This window comes from Panthera tigris, chromosome X, assembly GCF_018350195.1.
Source record: "Panthera tigris isolate Pti1 chromosome X, P.tigris_Pti1_mat1.1, whole genome shotgun sequence".
Classification (NCBI taxonomy): domain Eukaryota; kingdom Metazoa; phylum Chordata; class Mammalia; order Carnivora; family Felidae; genus Panthera; species Panthera tigris.
The window spans coordinates 115,815,865-115,831,211 of NC_056677.1; the positions used below are offsets into that span (position 1 = coordinate 115,815,865).

The 15,347-nt window shown below is 36.9% G+C and overlaps 1 long non-coding RNA gene across 1 annotated transcript in view; it reads right to left on the reverse strand.

Moving 5' to 3' along the window:
* Positions 1-10,033: 10,033 nt before the first annotated feature.
* Positions 10,034-15,347, reverse strand: part of LOC122235414 — a 118,481-nt gene continuing 113,167 nt past the window's right edge. The window contains exon 3 of the long non-coding RNA XR_006213490.1: positions 10,034-10,668. This is a non-coding gene — a long non-coding RNA (uncharacterized LOC122235414). The remainder of the gene's footprint in view (positions 10,669-15,347) is intronic.

The window sequence follows — 15,347 nt, forward strand, 5'->3', positions numbered from 1 at the left end:
ATCAACCCCAGTTCGCGTCCCAAAATGTCCCAGCTTGCATAATGAAGTATATGTTTGGTCGCTCAGTTTTATTCATTTATTTATTTTTAAAATTTTTGTTAATGTTTATTTATTTTTGAGAGAGAGAGACAGAGTGCGAGCAGGGGAGGGGCAGAGGGAGTTGGAGACACAGAATCCGAAGCAGGCTTCAGGCTCTGGGCTGTCAGCACAGAGTTGGATGTGGGGCGCGAACTCACAAACCATGAGATCATGCCCTGAGCCCAAGTAGGACGCTCAACCGACTGAGCCACCCAGGTGCCCTGGTCACTCAATTTATAAGAGCATTTTTGTTATCAGCACCATCATCCACACTTCACACTTAGGGTTCATCATCAGGACTACGTTTTTGTTTTGTTTTCCGTTAAATCTTTATTAAGGGTGAGAAGTACAATGACATCAAGTATTCGCTTACAGATAACTTTGAAAATACTACATGAGCATGTGAATACAAACCAGAACAGCCTCAGACACACAGTTCGCTTTTGCATTTCTGTTAGAGAAGAGGTGAATCCTGATTTCAATGTTTTATTTGGCTTACATAAAAAAGTTCCACGTTGTGTTACTAGTTTGTAGAATTTGAGATTAATGCTTAATGGATGCTTACAAGGGCATATTTTTATTTTTGTAACCTGAGTTCATGCTATTGGGCTTATACCGCCCATCTAGCACAAGCTCATTTCAATTCTCAGCTATAAATATGTTTCTAATTAGTGAATACATAATGGAAGCATCAAAAAATCTTTTCTTTCATCATGAAGAAGTGAGGCCTGAAATTACTTGTTGGTTTCACGTGTGCCTTTTTGTTTGTTTATTTAAAATTTATTGCCAAATGGAGGTTTTATACACTGTTATGTTTCACCTAAACTAATATTTTCCATAGTAGAATTTCTGAAACATCACTTATATAGTGTATATGGACTTTATTAAAGTATAACTCATTTCGAGGAGGCCCCCTTCCAGAACCTGAAACTGTTTAATTTTTATTAAAAATGTTTTAAAAACAAGTTCAACTTACGGGCGCCTGGGTGACTCAGTCGGTTGAGCCTTCGACTTCGGCCCAGGTCATCATTTCGTGGTTCGTGGGTTCGAGCCCTGCGTCGGGCTCTGTGCTGACAGCTCAGAGCCTGCAGCCTGCTCCGGATTCTGTGTCTCCGGCTCTCTCTGCCCCTCCCCCGCTCATGCTCTGTCTCTCAAGGATAAATAAACGTTAACAAATATTTTAAAAAATAAATAAAAATAAAAATAAAAAGAAGTTCAACTTAGGTCTCACTGAGGAGGACACTTCTCACTTTTTATTTCGTTTCTTTTTTTTTTTTTACTTTCTATAATTTATTCATTTTTTAAAATTTATATCTAAGTTAGTTAGCACACGGTGCAACAATGATTTCAGGAGTAGATTTCGTAAGCCTTTTACCCATTTACCCCATCCCCCCCTTCAAAAACCCCTCTAGCAACCCTCTGTTCCTTCTCTATTTTTAAGAGTCTCTTATGTTTTGTCCCCCTCCTTGTTTTTATATTATTTTTGCTTCCCTTCCCTTATGTTCATCTGTTTTGGATCTTAAAGTCCTCATATGAGTGAAGTCATATGATATTTGTCTCTCTCTGACTGACTAATTTCTCTTAGAATAATACCCTCCAGTTCCATCTACGTAGTTGCAAATGAAAAGATTTTATTCTTTTTGATTGCGGAGTAATACTCCATTGTATATATACACCACATCTTCTTTATCCATTCATCCATCGATGGACATTTGGGCTCTTTCCATACTTTGGCTATTGTCGATTGTGCTGCTATAAACATTGGGGTGCATGTGTCCCTTCAAAACACCATACCTCTATTCCTTGGATAAATACTTAGTAGTGCAATTGCTGGGTTGTAGGGTAGTTCCATTTTTAATTTTTTGAGGAACTTCCACACTGTTTTCCAGAGTGGCTGCACCAGTTTGCATTCCCACCAGCAGTGCAAGAGGATTCCTCTTTCTCTGTGTCCTTGCCAACATCTGTTGTTGCCTGAGTTGTTAATGTTAGCCATTCTGATGGGTGTGAGGTTGTATCTCACTGTGGTTTTGATTTGTATTTCTTTGATGATGAGTGATGTGGAGCATTTTTTCATGTGTTGGTTGGCCATCTGGATGTCTTCTTTGGAGAAGTGTCTATTCATGTCTTTTGCCCATTTCTTCACTGGATTATTTGTTTTTTGGGTGTTGAGTTTGATAAGTTCTTTATAGATTTTGGATACTAACCCTTTTATCTGATGTCTTTGCAAATATCTTCTCCTATTCCATTGGCTGCCTTTAGTTTTGCTGATTGCTTCCTTCGCTGTGCAGAAGCTTCTTGTCTTGATGAGGTCCCAGTAGTTCGTTTTTGCTTTTCTTTCCCTTGCCTCTGGAGATGTGTTGAGTAAGAAGTTGCTGTGGTGGAGGTCAAAGAGGTTTTTGCTTGCTTTCTCCTCAAGGATTTTCATGGATTCCTGTCTTACATTTAGGTGTTTCACCCATTTTGAATTTATTTTTGTGTAGGGTGTAAGAAAGTGGTCCAGGTTCATTTTTCTGCATGCTGCTGTCCAATTTTCCCAGCACCATTTGCTGAAGAGACTCTTTATTCCATTGGATATTGTTTCCTGCTTTGTCAAAGATTAGTTGGCCATACGTTTGTGGGTCCATTTCTGGGTTCTTTATTCTGTTCCATTGATCTGAGTCTGTTTTTGTGCCAGTACCATGCCGTCTTGATAAATAAGCTTTGTAATACATCTTGAAGTCCGGGATTATGATGCCTCCAGCTTTGGTTTTCTTTTTCAAGATTGCTTTGGCTATGAGGAGTCTTTTGTGGTTCCATACAAATTTTAGGATTATTTGTTCTTGCTCTGTGAAGAATGCTGGTGTTATTTTGATAGCTATTGCATTGAATATGTAGATTGCTTTGGGTTGTATTGACATTTTAACGATATTTGTTCTTTCTATTCAGGAACATGGAATATTTTTCCATTTTTTTGTGTCTTATTCAATTTCTTTCAGAAGCTTTCTATAGTTTTCAGTGTATAGATTTTTCATCTCTTTGGTGAGATTTATTCCTAGGTATTTTACACTTTTTGGTGCAATTGTAAATGGGATCAATTCCTTGATTTCTCTTTCTGTTGCTTCATTATTGGTGTACAGGAATGCAACCGATTTCTGTGCATTGATTTTATATCCTGCCATTTTGCTGAATTCATGAATCAGTTCTAGCAGCTTTTTGGTGGAACCTTGGGTTTTCCATATAAAGTATCATGTCATCTGTGAAGATTGAAAGCTTGACCTCCTCCTGGCTGATTTGGATACCTTTTATGATATGAATTTACTGCCATTATGTTGTCTGTAGAGTTGGAGTTTCTGGTGGTATTCTCTGGTCTTTTCTAGTCTTTGTTGCTTTTAGTCTTTTATTTTTATTATCATCTTTTCTCCCCTCAGAGAGTCCCCCTTAAAATTTCTTGCAGGACAGGCTTAGTGGTCAGAAACTGCTTTAATTTTTGTTTGGGAAACTTTTTATCTGTCCTTCTATTTCGAATGACAGCCTTGCTGGATAAAGAATTCTTGGCTGCATATTTTTCCGATTCAGCACATTGAATATATCCTGCCACTCCTTTCTGGCCTGCCAAGTTTCTGTGGATAGGTCTGCTGCAAACCTGATTTGTCTTCCCTTGTAGGTTAAGGACTTTTTTTTCCCTTGCTGCTTTCATGATTCTTTCCTTGCCTGAGTATTTTGTGATTTGATTATGATATGCCTTGTTGATGGTCAGTTTTTGTTGAATGTAATGGGAGTCCTCTGTGCTTCCTGGATTTTGATGTCTGTGTCTTTCCTCAGGTTAGGAAAGTTTTCTGCTATGATTTTCTCACATAACCCTTCTATCCCTTTTTCTCTTTCTTCACCTTCTTGGACCCCTATGATTTTGATGTTGTTCCTTTTTAATGAGTCACTGATTTCTCTAATTCTTAAATCATGCTATTTTGCCTTACTCTTCCTCTTTTTTTTTTTTGCTTCCTTATTCTCTGTAAGTTTGTCCTCTATATAGCTGATTCACTGCTCTGCCTTATCCATCCTTGCCGCTGTGGCATCCATTTGAGTTTTCAGCTCAGTTATAGCATTTTTTAATTTCATCCTGACTAGCTTTTATCTCTTCAGAAAGGGATTCTAATCTGTTTTCAATCCTAGCTGGTATTCTTATTATCATGATTCTTAAGTCTGGTTCAGACATCTTGCTTATATCTGTGTCGATTAAGTCTCTGGCTGTGATTTCTTCCTGTTCTCTCTTATGGGGTGAATTCCTTTGTTTTGTCATTTTGAAGGAAGAAAAGGAATTAATAAGGTGAAAAAGTTAAAATTAAAAAATTAAAAACAGCACAAAAAGTCAAATAAAGGATGCTAGATCCTAGGTGTGTTCTGGTCTGGTTGTTGAAAGGAGCTTGATACATTAGAGAAAAAAAACGAAAGGTAAGAAAAGAAAAAAAAAAAAGGAAAACGTTTGAAAATTTGAATAAATGAATACAATGAAAGAGAATAAACTGAAATTGAAGTAAAAAAATAGAAATTGAAAACTTTACAAAAAAGTAAACAATATAGTAGAAAAAATTAAAGAAAAATATTTTTAATACAAATGGAAAACAAAAATAAGTCTTTTCTCTTCATGTATTCAAGAATAAGAAAAGAAAAGAGATTGAATAGATGGACCAGAAAACGGACTGAAGTACGATTCAAATTACATTGGTTTCCCCTAGAAGTTGAACTATGAAGCATTTTTTATTCCATAAATTAAGCCGGCGGAGAGTCTTGGGTTGTTCCTGAAGAGCGAGGTTGGCCCAGGTGGGCAAGGCTTAGTGTAATGCCTCCGTTCTCCACTAGATGGCGCTGCTTAGCTTACTGGGTGGATTGTGGTGCGTGAAGGTGCACACGCACAAGAGCGGGAGGGGTGAAAATGGCGTCACCCAGCTACGCAGTCTCTAGTATCAGAATTCTGTACTCTCCCTGACCAGCAATTGCACACCTGTCCTTTGTCTCTGGCTTCCATCTACTCCCCGCTTTTATACTGTCCGTGACCAAGCTGTCAGGTTGCCAGGCTGCCACCTCCCTCCTTTGTTTTATCTGAGATGCGTTTGTGTTTCCCAACCCCTCACTTCTGAGGGACTATGGCTTTGAGCCCCTCAGACCTTCCGGGGGAGGGTCTCACCTAGCAATGGCCAGGTGCTGGCCTGCCCCCAGGAATGTTCGGGAGACTGCTGCTGCCGATGCCCAGAGACTGTGGCTGGGTGCCAGCCCACCCCTGAAGAATTCACACGATCGTGTAGCAGCAGCATTTCAGGGCTTATGGAAAATCACAACACACATCTGGTGCCAGACTTCTTTGTTCTAGCACCAGCGAATGTGGTTGTTCTCTGGGGTCAGCTGGGACCTTCGCCCTTGGGGAGGCTGCACAGCCTCTACCAAATGTCCTCCCAGCAGGTGAGCTACCTCTCGCTGTGTGGCGCAGGGACCTCACTCTGCTCCTGGAGACTCATCCTTCCCACCAGAGCACGACCAGGTATTGAGCTGTGGAGTTTCAGACTCTGCGCTCCCCCTGTTTATAGAGTCTTAATGGAATTCAAACCCTCTCCTTTCTCCTTTCTGCCTTTTTTGTTCAGTCCCTTGCATACTCTTTCTTTTGTCTCCAGCTTCTTTAGGGCGGAGGGTGGGGAGGGATGTTTTCTGTACTCTCTCCCTGTTTCCGTCCTCTCTCCACAAGCAAAAACAGCTCCCTGCCCTCTGTAGCTTTCTCCCCCGTTCAGCTCTCCACGTGGCATACCTGCTGAGTTCTCTGGTTCAGGTCGTGCAGATTGTTGTGTTAATCCTCAAGTCAGTTTTCTAGGTGTGCAGGATGGTTTAATGTTGATCTGGCTGTATTTCAGGGATGAGAGATGCAAAAAAACTTCCATGCTGTTCTGCCATCTTGGCCCCTCTTGGACTGTTTTAAGTGTCGCGTTTCTCCAACACAATTCATTGTTAGATGAACATTAGAGAACATATATAAATATTGCATCGGCACTCAAATTAAGATTGGTCTTCTAGAAAATATATGATGTACCACTTCTGAAAAAAAAACTGTAAAGCTATTTTTAAGAGGAAGACAGGGGTACAAATCCAACAGAAGACTGTGATAGTGTTCAAGAGGAGGACAAGCGCAAGAGACATATTTTAGATTTTCCCGGCTATAGTGAAGGATAACTGAATCCAGGGTAAATTAAGGTCTAACTTCTATAAAAGTAAATGCAATCTCATGACTATAAATGCTTTCCTAAGGCCCTGTAGACCATGTTAACCTACCTTTGTTGTCTCCTTAGGTGAGCAGAAGTGATAAAGTAAAAATCTCTTTGCAAGGTAATAATTGTTCCCATTCCATGGTGGTAACCACAAAGAAATCTATTTTTCAATTGTATCCTATTAGTTTTTTCCTTTTCACCTTCACACTAACCTCAATGCACTGCTGCCTCTGTTCCATCTTAAATGCAGCAGACAAACTACTCTTTTAGCTGATTTCAGCTTCCACTGCCTCTTCAAACACTTGTGTGCCATTGCTATCCTTGGGAGTTTTACTAATGGAAGAGATTATTAGGAAGAATAAAAAGCGAATCATAAAATTACTCTTTCTCCCAAACCTCTTTCTTTGGTGGCCCCTTGCGACACAACATTGGTTACCCTGCTGATAATTAATAAACTACAAAAAGAAGGCTCTTTCATGAAACCAAACTGCAGGACATTTTTCAAAAACAGTACCTGTGATGACTCAGGCATCAGGTTAATAAAACTAATTTTTCCTGAGGGTTTCAGACAATTTAGGGTAATTATTTTCTTCCATCGTTTTCATTTACATGGCTAGAAACAACTCAAAGCATTCCATGTCGGCAGCTAGGGCAGTGCATTGAGTGAGTGACTAGGATGTAATTATGAAAGCACAAAAGGGGAACGTGTGGCACCCCACATAATTACTGGTCCCTCTTCACTAAAGGGCCGTAGTTTGAGCCCTGTTGCTTCCTGTCAGTTCAGAATTATGGTCTGTGAAATTGAAAGTCAGTTACTGAATTTCAATGTGCTGGCTACCTGTTGCTCCCACCTCTGATTTGGTTGCCCTAGGAAGAAGGAGAGTGTGTTTTGTAATTCCTCTGTGTTTCTCTTTGAAATCTCTTCACACGCTTTGCGGAAAGGCGTGTAATCAGTACAGAAAATTTTTCCAAACGTATCTATTTACACAAATGTTTTTTTTTTTCTTTCTGTGTACTACTTTCATTAAGTTCAACATACAGGTATTGTCTGGACTGAATGCTTGTGCCATCCCCCCCCCCCCCACCCAAATTCTTATGTTGAAACCCTTCCAATGTGATGGTATTTGGAGGTGGGGCCTTTGCAAGGGAATTATGTAATAGGGGTGGAATTGAATGGGATTAGTGCCCTTGTAAGGAGAGGCTAGGGCACTCTGATATCCCCATGTAAGGCTGTGAGGAGAAATGGGCAGTTCTCTATAGAACCCGACCACGCTGGCCACCTGATTTTGAGCTTCCAGCCTCCAGAACTGTGGGCAATACACTTCTGTTGTTTATAAGCCACCCAGTCAATGGTATTTTACCATCCCAAGCTTACTAAGGTAGGTATGTTTAAAGAATAGAATTCCAGCTTCCCGTGCTCTGATTACTCCTTGTTACTTTCCAAATTAAGCACAAACTCTTCAACCTGATAGTCAAGGAATTTTCACAATCAAACTTCAACTGCATATTCCTGGTTTATCACCACTGCCCACTCAAACCCCATGCTTTAGTCAAATAAAAGCCATCAGATTTCTCTGATGACAGGCTCAGACACTCCTGAAGTCCCCTGCATAAAATAATTATAAAATCTCTACCTAATATAGAAGGCAACTGCATGAAGGTACAGGAGTGTCCACAGAAGCAGATTCTGGTAAGGAGTGTATTCTCAGAAGAGGGGGAGGTAGGTAGCTACGTGAAGTTCCTGCTTTTGTTGTGGACTTTATCCTGAGATTAAGTGCAGCTGCTTGTATGATGCATAAAGTGGTGGAGGCAGTAGTGGAAAAATCACTTTTTTGGGGTCTGTTTTGGTCTTCTCTGTTCTTTCTGGCCAGAGAACCTGAAACTTTAAAAATTCACTTGATGGGGGCGCCTGGGTGGCTCAATCAGTTGGGCATCTGACTTTGGCTCAGGTCATGATCTCACAGTTCGTGGGCTCGAGCCCCGCATGAGGCTCTGTGCTGCCAGCTCGGAGCCCGGAACCTGCTTCCGATTCTGTGTCTCCCTCTCTCTCTGCCCCTCCCCTGCTCGCGCTCTGTCTCCCTCTCTCTCAAAAATAAATAAACACGAAAAATTCACTTGATGGATTGGACAGCTAAATGGAGATGACAGCAAGGTATATGCGAACCATAAAATAAATCAGTAGAAATTATTCAATGAGGCCAGGGTAGAAAACAGTATGGAGGTTCCTCAAAAAATTAAAAGTAGAATTACCACAGGATCCAGTAATTCCACTACTGGGTATTTACCCAATGAATACAAAATATTAATTGAAAAAGATATATACACCCCTACGTTTATTGCAGTATTATTTACAATAGCCAAGATACAGAAGCAACCCGAATGCCCACCAGAGATGGATGGATGAAGATGAGGTATATATACAGTGGAATATTATTCAGCCATAAAAAGGAAGGAGATCTTGCCATTTACAACAACATGGATGGATCTAAAGGTGAATATTGAGTGAAATGTTAATGTTAATATTAAGTGAAATAAGTCAGCCGGTGAAAGACAAATACCATATTTCACTCATATGGGAAACTGAAGAAACAAAACACATGAAAAAACAAGCAAAAAAAAGAGACAAACAAAAAATCAGAGTCCTAAATTCAGAGAACAAACTGCTAGTTGCCAGGGGGAGGTGGGTGGGGGTGGGGGAAATAGATGCAGGGGATTAAGAGTCTACGTATCATGATGAGCACTGAGTGATGTATAGAATTGTTGAATCATTATATCATACACCTGAAGCTAATATAATACTTTATGTTAATTATACTTCAATTAAAAAATCGAAAACCTCGAAAAAAAAGGAAAATGTATTATTAGGAGTGCTCTGAATAACAAATACTTGTGTAACAACAGACTGCTTAGAATACTTAATAAAATGTTTCTCTTCTTTATTCATTTTTATGATGGATTTTATGTTTAATATGTCATAATTTAAAATTCCAAATAGATGCAAAATACATGTGATTTTAACCATCAAAAAAGGAAAAAAATATTCAATATGGATAAAGAAAAAGAAAAGTTATAAAAATAAACAAATAGAAGCTCAGTTAACTAATGGATAATACTGAACTTTCCAGCATATGTGTAACTGACACTCCAGAACAAAGGAAAGAGAATGAGACAGAAAAAATTACTTGAAGAAATAAAGGCTGACAGAAAAATTTTGCATCTACAGGATGCTTCAAGAAAAAAAAGCAGAATAAACATGAAGAAGCCCATGCCAAAACACATAACAGTCTTACAGTGGAAAACTAATTACAACAACAAAGCTTGAAAACAGCAAAAGAAAAATGATGAATTACATACAAGGGAACAATGATCTGATTAAAAACTGACTTCTGATCAGAAACAATGGAGTCTAGAACAGATGGAACATCTTTTAAAATACTGAAAGGAAAAAAAGTGTTGGTATAAAATTCTATATTCAGCAAAAATATCTTTCAATAATGAAAGCAAAATAAAGGGACTTTCTAAGAAAAGAAAACAAAAAGAATTCATCACTAGCAGATCTTTACTAAGAGAAATACCAGTGAAAATTCTTCAGGCTAAAGGGAAATTATACCAGATGGAAAGTATCAACTCCAAAAAAAAAAAAAAAAAAGAATAAAGAACATCTTTAATGGTAAATGTCAAAAGTACATTCAAAAGACTATTATTCTGGCTTTTCTCCTCCTCTTAATTCTTTATGATATATATGTAACTATTGAAAGAAAAATATATAGCATTGCCTTGTGGTGTTTAATGTAAGTAGATTTTACATACAATAACTCTAGAATAACATATATAGCACTAGAATAAAGGAAGGAGTGGTGTATGTGGCCCTTGACTCTTGGAATGTTTTAATATTTTATGTAAAGTGGCATAATATTAACCGAAAATGAATTGTGAAAAGTGAAGGATGTATAAGGAAATTTCTAGAAGAAACGAAAAATATGCCAGTAAGCTAGCTAAAACCCAGTAAGAAAAGTCAAATACAATCCTGAAAATATAGTTAATCTCATTAAAAGGCAGGAAAAAGGTAACTGAGGGACAATAAAGCAAAGAACACCAAAACAAACAAAAGAATGAAATAAAAGGAAATGAGTAGATCCAGACTCACTATTAGTTTTCTGGGGCTGCCATAGCAAAGTAGCACAGACTCAGCAGCTAAAACAACAGAAGCGTATTTTCTCACTGTTCTGGAGACGAGAAGTCTGAGATCAAGATGTCAGCAGGTTGTTTGTTCCAAGGTTTCTCTCCTTTACTTGCCAATGGTGTCTCTTCCCTGTGTCTTCATGTGGTTTCCCTCTGTGCACGTCTGCCTCGTCACTTCCTTCTGAAAAGGATTCCAGTCATGTGAGATTCGAGCCCATCCCAATGATCTCATTTTAACTGAGATTTAACTTTTCTTTCTAGGAAGAAGAGATCTAACTTTTTCTTTCTAGGAAGACCCTGTCTTCAAATACAGTCACATTTTGAGGTATTGGGTGTTAGGAATTCAATATATGAATTTTGAGGGGACAAAATTTAACCTCTAACATTCACCAATATCAACAGTTACATCAAATATTCATAGACTAAACACCCTAATTGAAAGGAAAACTGGGAAAACAGATTTTTTAAAGACACATTTACATATTTTCTAAGGGAGACGCATTTTACATGTAAAGACAGACAAATATAGAATGAAAGTAAATGGATGGGAAAAGATAGACTATGCAAAAAATAAGGATAAGAAGGATGGACTGGCTACATTAATATCAGATAAAATCGATCTCAAGATAAAAAGTAGTACCAGAAATAAAGAGAAATATTTCATAATAATAGAAGTGCCAGTTCACTAGGAAGATATAACTATAATAGATGACTGTGAATCTATTGACAAAGTTTCAAAACATGGGAAGGAAACATTGACAGAAATTAGTAAGAAATACTAATACATTTCGGCATTCGTGGTTGGATATCTTCACACACTCATCTCCTGGAATTTGCTAGAACAACTAAACAAACAACAGAAAAGTAATGTCTTAAAAGTTCTGTACAACACTCTCAAACACATTGACTTCATCGATATTTACAGAGCACTGTCCAGCAGTGGCAGAATAACACGTTCTTTTTAAGGGCACCTGTCATTTAAGCCCAAATCGATCAAATGATCAGTTATAAAACAAGTCTAAATAACTTCAAAAAGATTTAAATAATACAGAATCTGTTCTCTTGGCACAAGTAAATGATATCAGAAATCAATAATAATATCATAACTAGAAAAATGCCAACTATATATGGAACATAAACAATGCACTTCTAAATAATACAAGAGACAAAGAAAATATCCCAAGAGAATTTAGACACTGTTTTGAAGGAGTTATAATAAAAATACATTATATTAACCTTTGTGGGGCAGAGTTAAAGCAGTACTTGGAAAATTATAGCTTCCAATAATTATATTGGAAAATAAGGAATACCTAACATCAGGGATTTGAGTTCCCACCTAAAAACATCTTTTTTTAAATAAGGAAGAGGAAATTAAAGCCAAAGTGAAGTGATAGAAAGAAATCATTGAAAAAAAAGCAAAATCAAATAAATATTAATTGAAAAATAATAGACAAAAATTGATGACACCAAAATCTAATTTTTTTTGAAAATACCAATAAAATCAATAAGCCTCTTGTTGGATTGAAAAAGATAAGGAAAGAAAACACAAATTACCAGTATCAAGAACAAAAGGGCGGCCATTACTACAAATTCTACAAAATTAAAGAGGTAAGAGGAAATACTATTAATAATTTTAGGACAATAAATTTGACAAACTGGACGAAAGGTAAAAAATTTCTTTTTAAGATTTTTTTATTGTGGTAAAATGCACATAATATAAAATATACTATCTTAACGATTTTGAAGTATACAGTTTAGTGATGTTTAGTGCATCATATTATTGTGCAAACATCACTGCCATCCATCTCCAGAACTTTTTTCATTTTGCAAAACCAAATCTCTGAACCTTCCTAAAACAATAACTCTTTATGACGTTCTCCCCCTGATCCCCAGCAACCGCTATTCTACTTTTTTTTTTATATCTTCCCTTTTCCACCAACCCCCAGCTTCTGGTAACTACCATTCTACTCTCTATGAATTCAGCTTTATTTTATTTTATTTCATTTACATTCCACATAGAAGTGAGATCACACAGTATTTGTCTTTCTGTGTCTGGCTTATTTCACTTAGCATAATGGTCTCCAGAATTCATCTGTGTTGTCACAAATGGCAGGATTTACTTCTTTTTTTATGACTAAATAATATCCCATTTATATCTATACCACATTTTCTTTATCCATTCATTCATCTGTTACCAGACACTTAAGTTGTTTCCATGTCTTGGTTACTGGGAATAATGCTGCAATAAACATGGGAGTGCAGATATCTCTTTGAGAGAGTGATTTTATTTCCTTTGGATATATACTGAGAAGTGAGTTGCTGCATCAAAAGGTAGTTCTATTTTCAAATTTTTGGGTAACCTCCATACTGTTTTCTATAATGGCTGTACCAGTTTACATTCCCACCAACAGCACCCAAGGGTTCTCTTTTCTCCACATCCTCGCCAACACTTACCACCTTTTGACATTTTGATAATAGTCATCTTAATAGGTGTGAAGTGATATTTGCAATTCTTTGATAATTAGTGATATTGAACATCTTTTAATATACTTGGGAAGATAATAAAAACAGTACACTATGAAAGTCAATTAAATACAAACGAAGGCTACAATGGAGGAATTGAGGAACAAAAATGCATAAAGGGTACAGAAAGCAAAAAGCAAATTGGCAAAAGTAATTCCTTACTAGTAATTATTTTAAGTGTAGACGTGATTCATTTTCCCATTAAAGGACAGAGATTGGCAGAAGGAATGCAAAAAGATCTACCTGCATGCTAACTACATGATACTCAATTTAGACTGAAAGACACAAATAGGATGAAAGTAAACAAAATAAAAATTATACTTCAAGCATATCGTAAATAAAAGAGAGATGGGATGGCTATATTAATATCAGACAAAATGCAATTTAAGTAAAAAATCGTTACAAGAGACAATGAAGGATATTATATATCAATAAGAAGATCAATCCATCAAGAAGACATATAGTTATAAATATACACACCCGTGACCGGAAAGCCCCAACATAGATGAGGCAAGAATGACAGCACTGGAGGGGTAAACAGAAAGTTGTACAACAATATGTGCAGACTTCAATACTCCATTTTCAATAATGGACAGAACAACTAACAGAAGATCACTAAGGGAATAGAGGATTTGAACAGCAAAATAAACCAATTATGCCTAATAGAAATACACAGAACATTCCACCCAACAAGAACAGAATACATATTTTTCTCAAGTGTACACAAAACATTCTCCAAGATAGACTATTTTAGATTATAAAGTCCAAATAAATCTTAAAGGTTTGAGATCATACAAACTATCCTTTCCATAGCAGATGGAAAACTGAAAAATTTAGGAATGTATAGAAATTAGTCAACACATTCTTAAATAACCAATAGGTCAAAGAAGAAATCACAAGAGACACTAGAAAATATTTTGAGATGAATGAAAATGAAAATCCAATATACCGAAATTTATGTGCAGCACAGAAAGCAGTGCTCAAAGGGAAACTTACAGCTATAAATGCATACTTTCAGCCTCACTTTACTCCTTGAGAGACTCAAAAAGGAAGAGCAAACTAAACTCAAAAATGGCCAAAGGAAGAAAATAATAAAGATTAGTGCAGAGAGTAATGGGATAAAGAACAGAAACACAATAGAGAAAATTAATTAAACCAAAAGTTTGTTCAAGGAAAAGATGAACAAAATTGACAAATCATTATCAAGACTGTCTAAGAGAAAAAGAGGGATGACTCAAAATTCTAAAACACACAACTTACTAAAATCGACTCAAGAAGAAAAAGAAAATTTGAATAGATGTATAATATACAGAGATTGAATCAGTAATCAAAGAGCACACAAGAAAAGCCCAGGACCAGATGGTTTTACTAATGAGTATTCTACAAAATTTTCAAGTATTAACACCAATATTTCTCAAACTCTTCCAAAAAGTAGAAGTAAATACTTCCCAACTCATTGTTTTTTTCAAAACAGTACATTTTATTTGACTTTAGGCAACACATTCCCAAATTTATCTCAGTTGTGGTATGTAGATGGCTTTAGATTGCTTTTTGGTGGTCATCCATGCTGAGCAAGATTTTTCAATCTTCAAAACACTCAAAGCTCAAAGATTCTGCATTTCACATCAGTTCACAAGTCAAAGTATATCTTCCCATTTATCAGAGCATTTGGTATAGATTTCCTTTTAGATAAAAGGGTAGAGATGAAGTCATTGCCTTTACAAATGGATGAGTTCACAATTTCATTTATGCCATAAAAGTCAGATGATGATAACATTGTTCTTTTACTCTTTCTCAGTAGTGGTAGTCTGAGGATGCCAGAACTCAGGACTTTCATGGGTTCTGGTTCTTAGGCCTTTAGTTTCCCACATTCTGTGATGCCATCATTACCCTCATACAAAAGCCAGACAAACACATCACAGTAAAAACAAACAAAACCCACTCGAGGCCAATATCCCTTATGCATAGAGATACAAATTTCCTCAAGAAAATACTAGCAAACCAAATCCAGCAGCATACCAAAAGGATTATACAACATGTCAAACCAGGGTTTATCGTGAGAATGAAAGTGATGTATTTCATATTTAAAAAATATAAAAATCATTCAATTCAATAGGCTGTGTCAACTGAGTAAATGAAAAATGCATGGTCATCTCAACCGATGCAGAGAAAGCATTTTGCCAATTTGAACCTTCTTTCAAAACACAAATACTCAGCAAATTACGAACAAAAGGGTACTTTCTCACCATGATAAAGGCAATGTGGAAAACTCACATATAATGTCAGACTCAAGAGTGAAGGACTGAAAGTATTCCCCCTAAGATCGGTGCAATACAA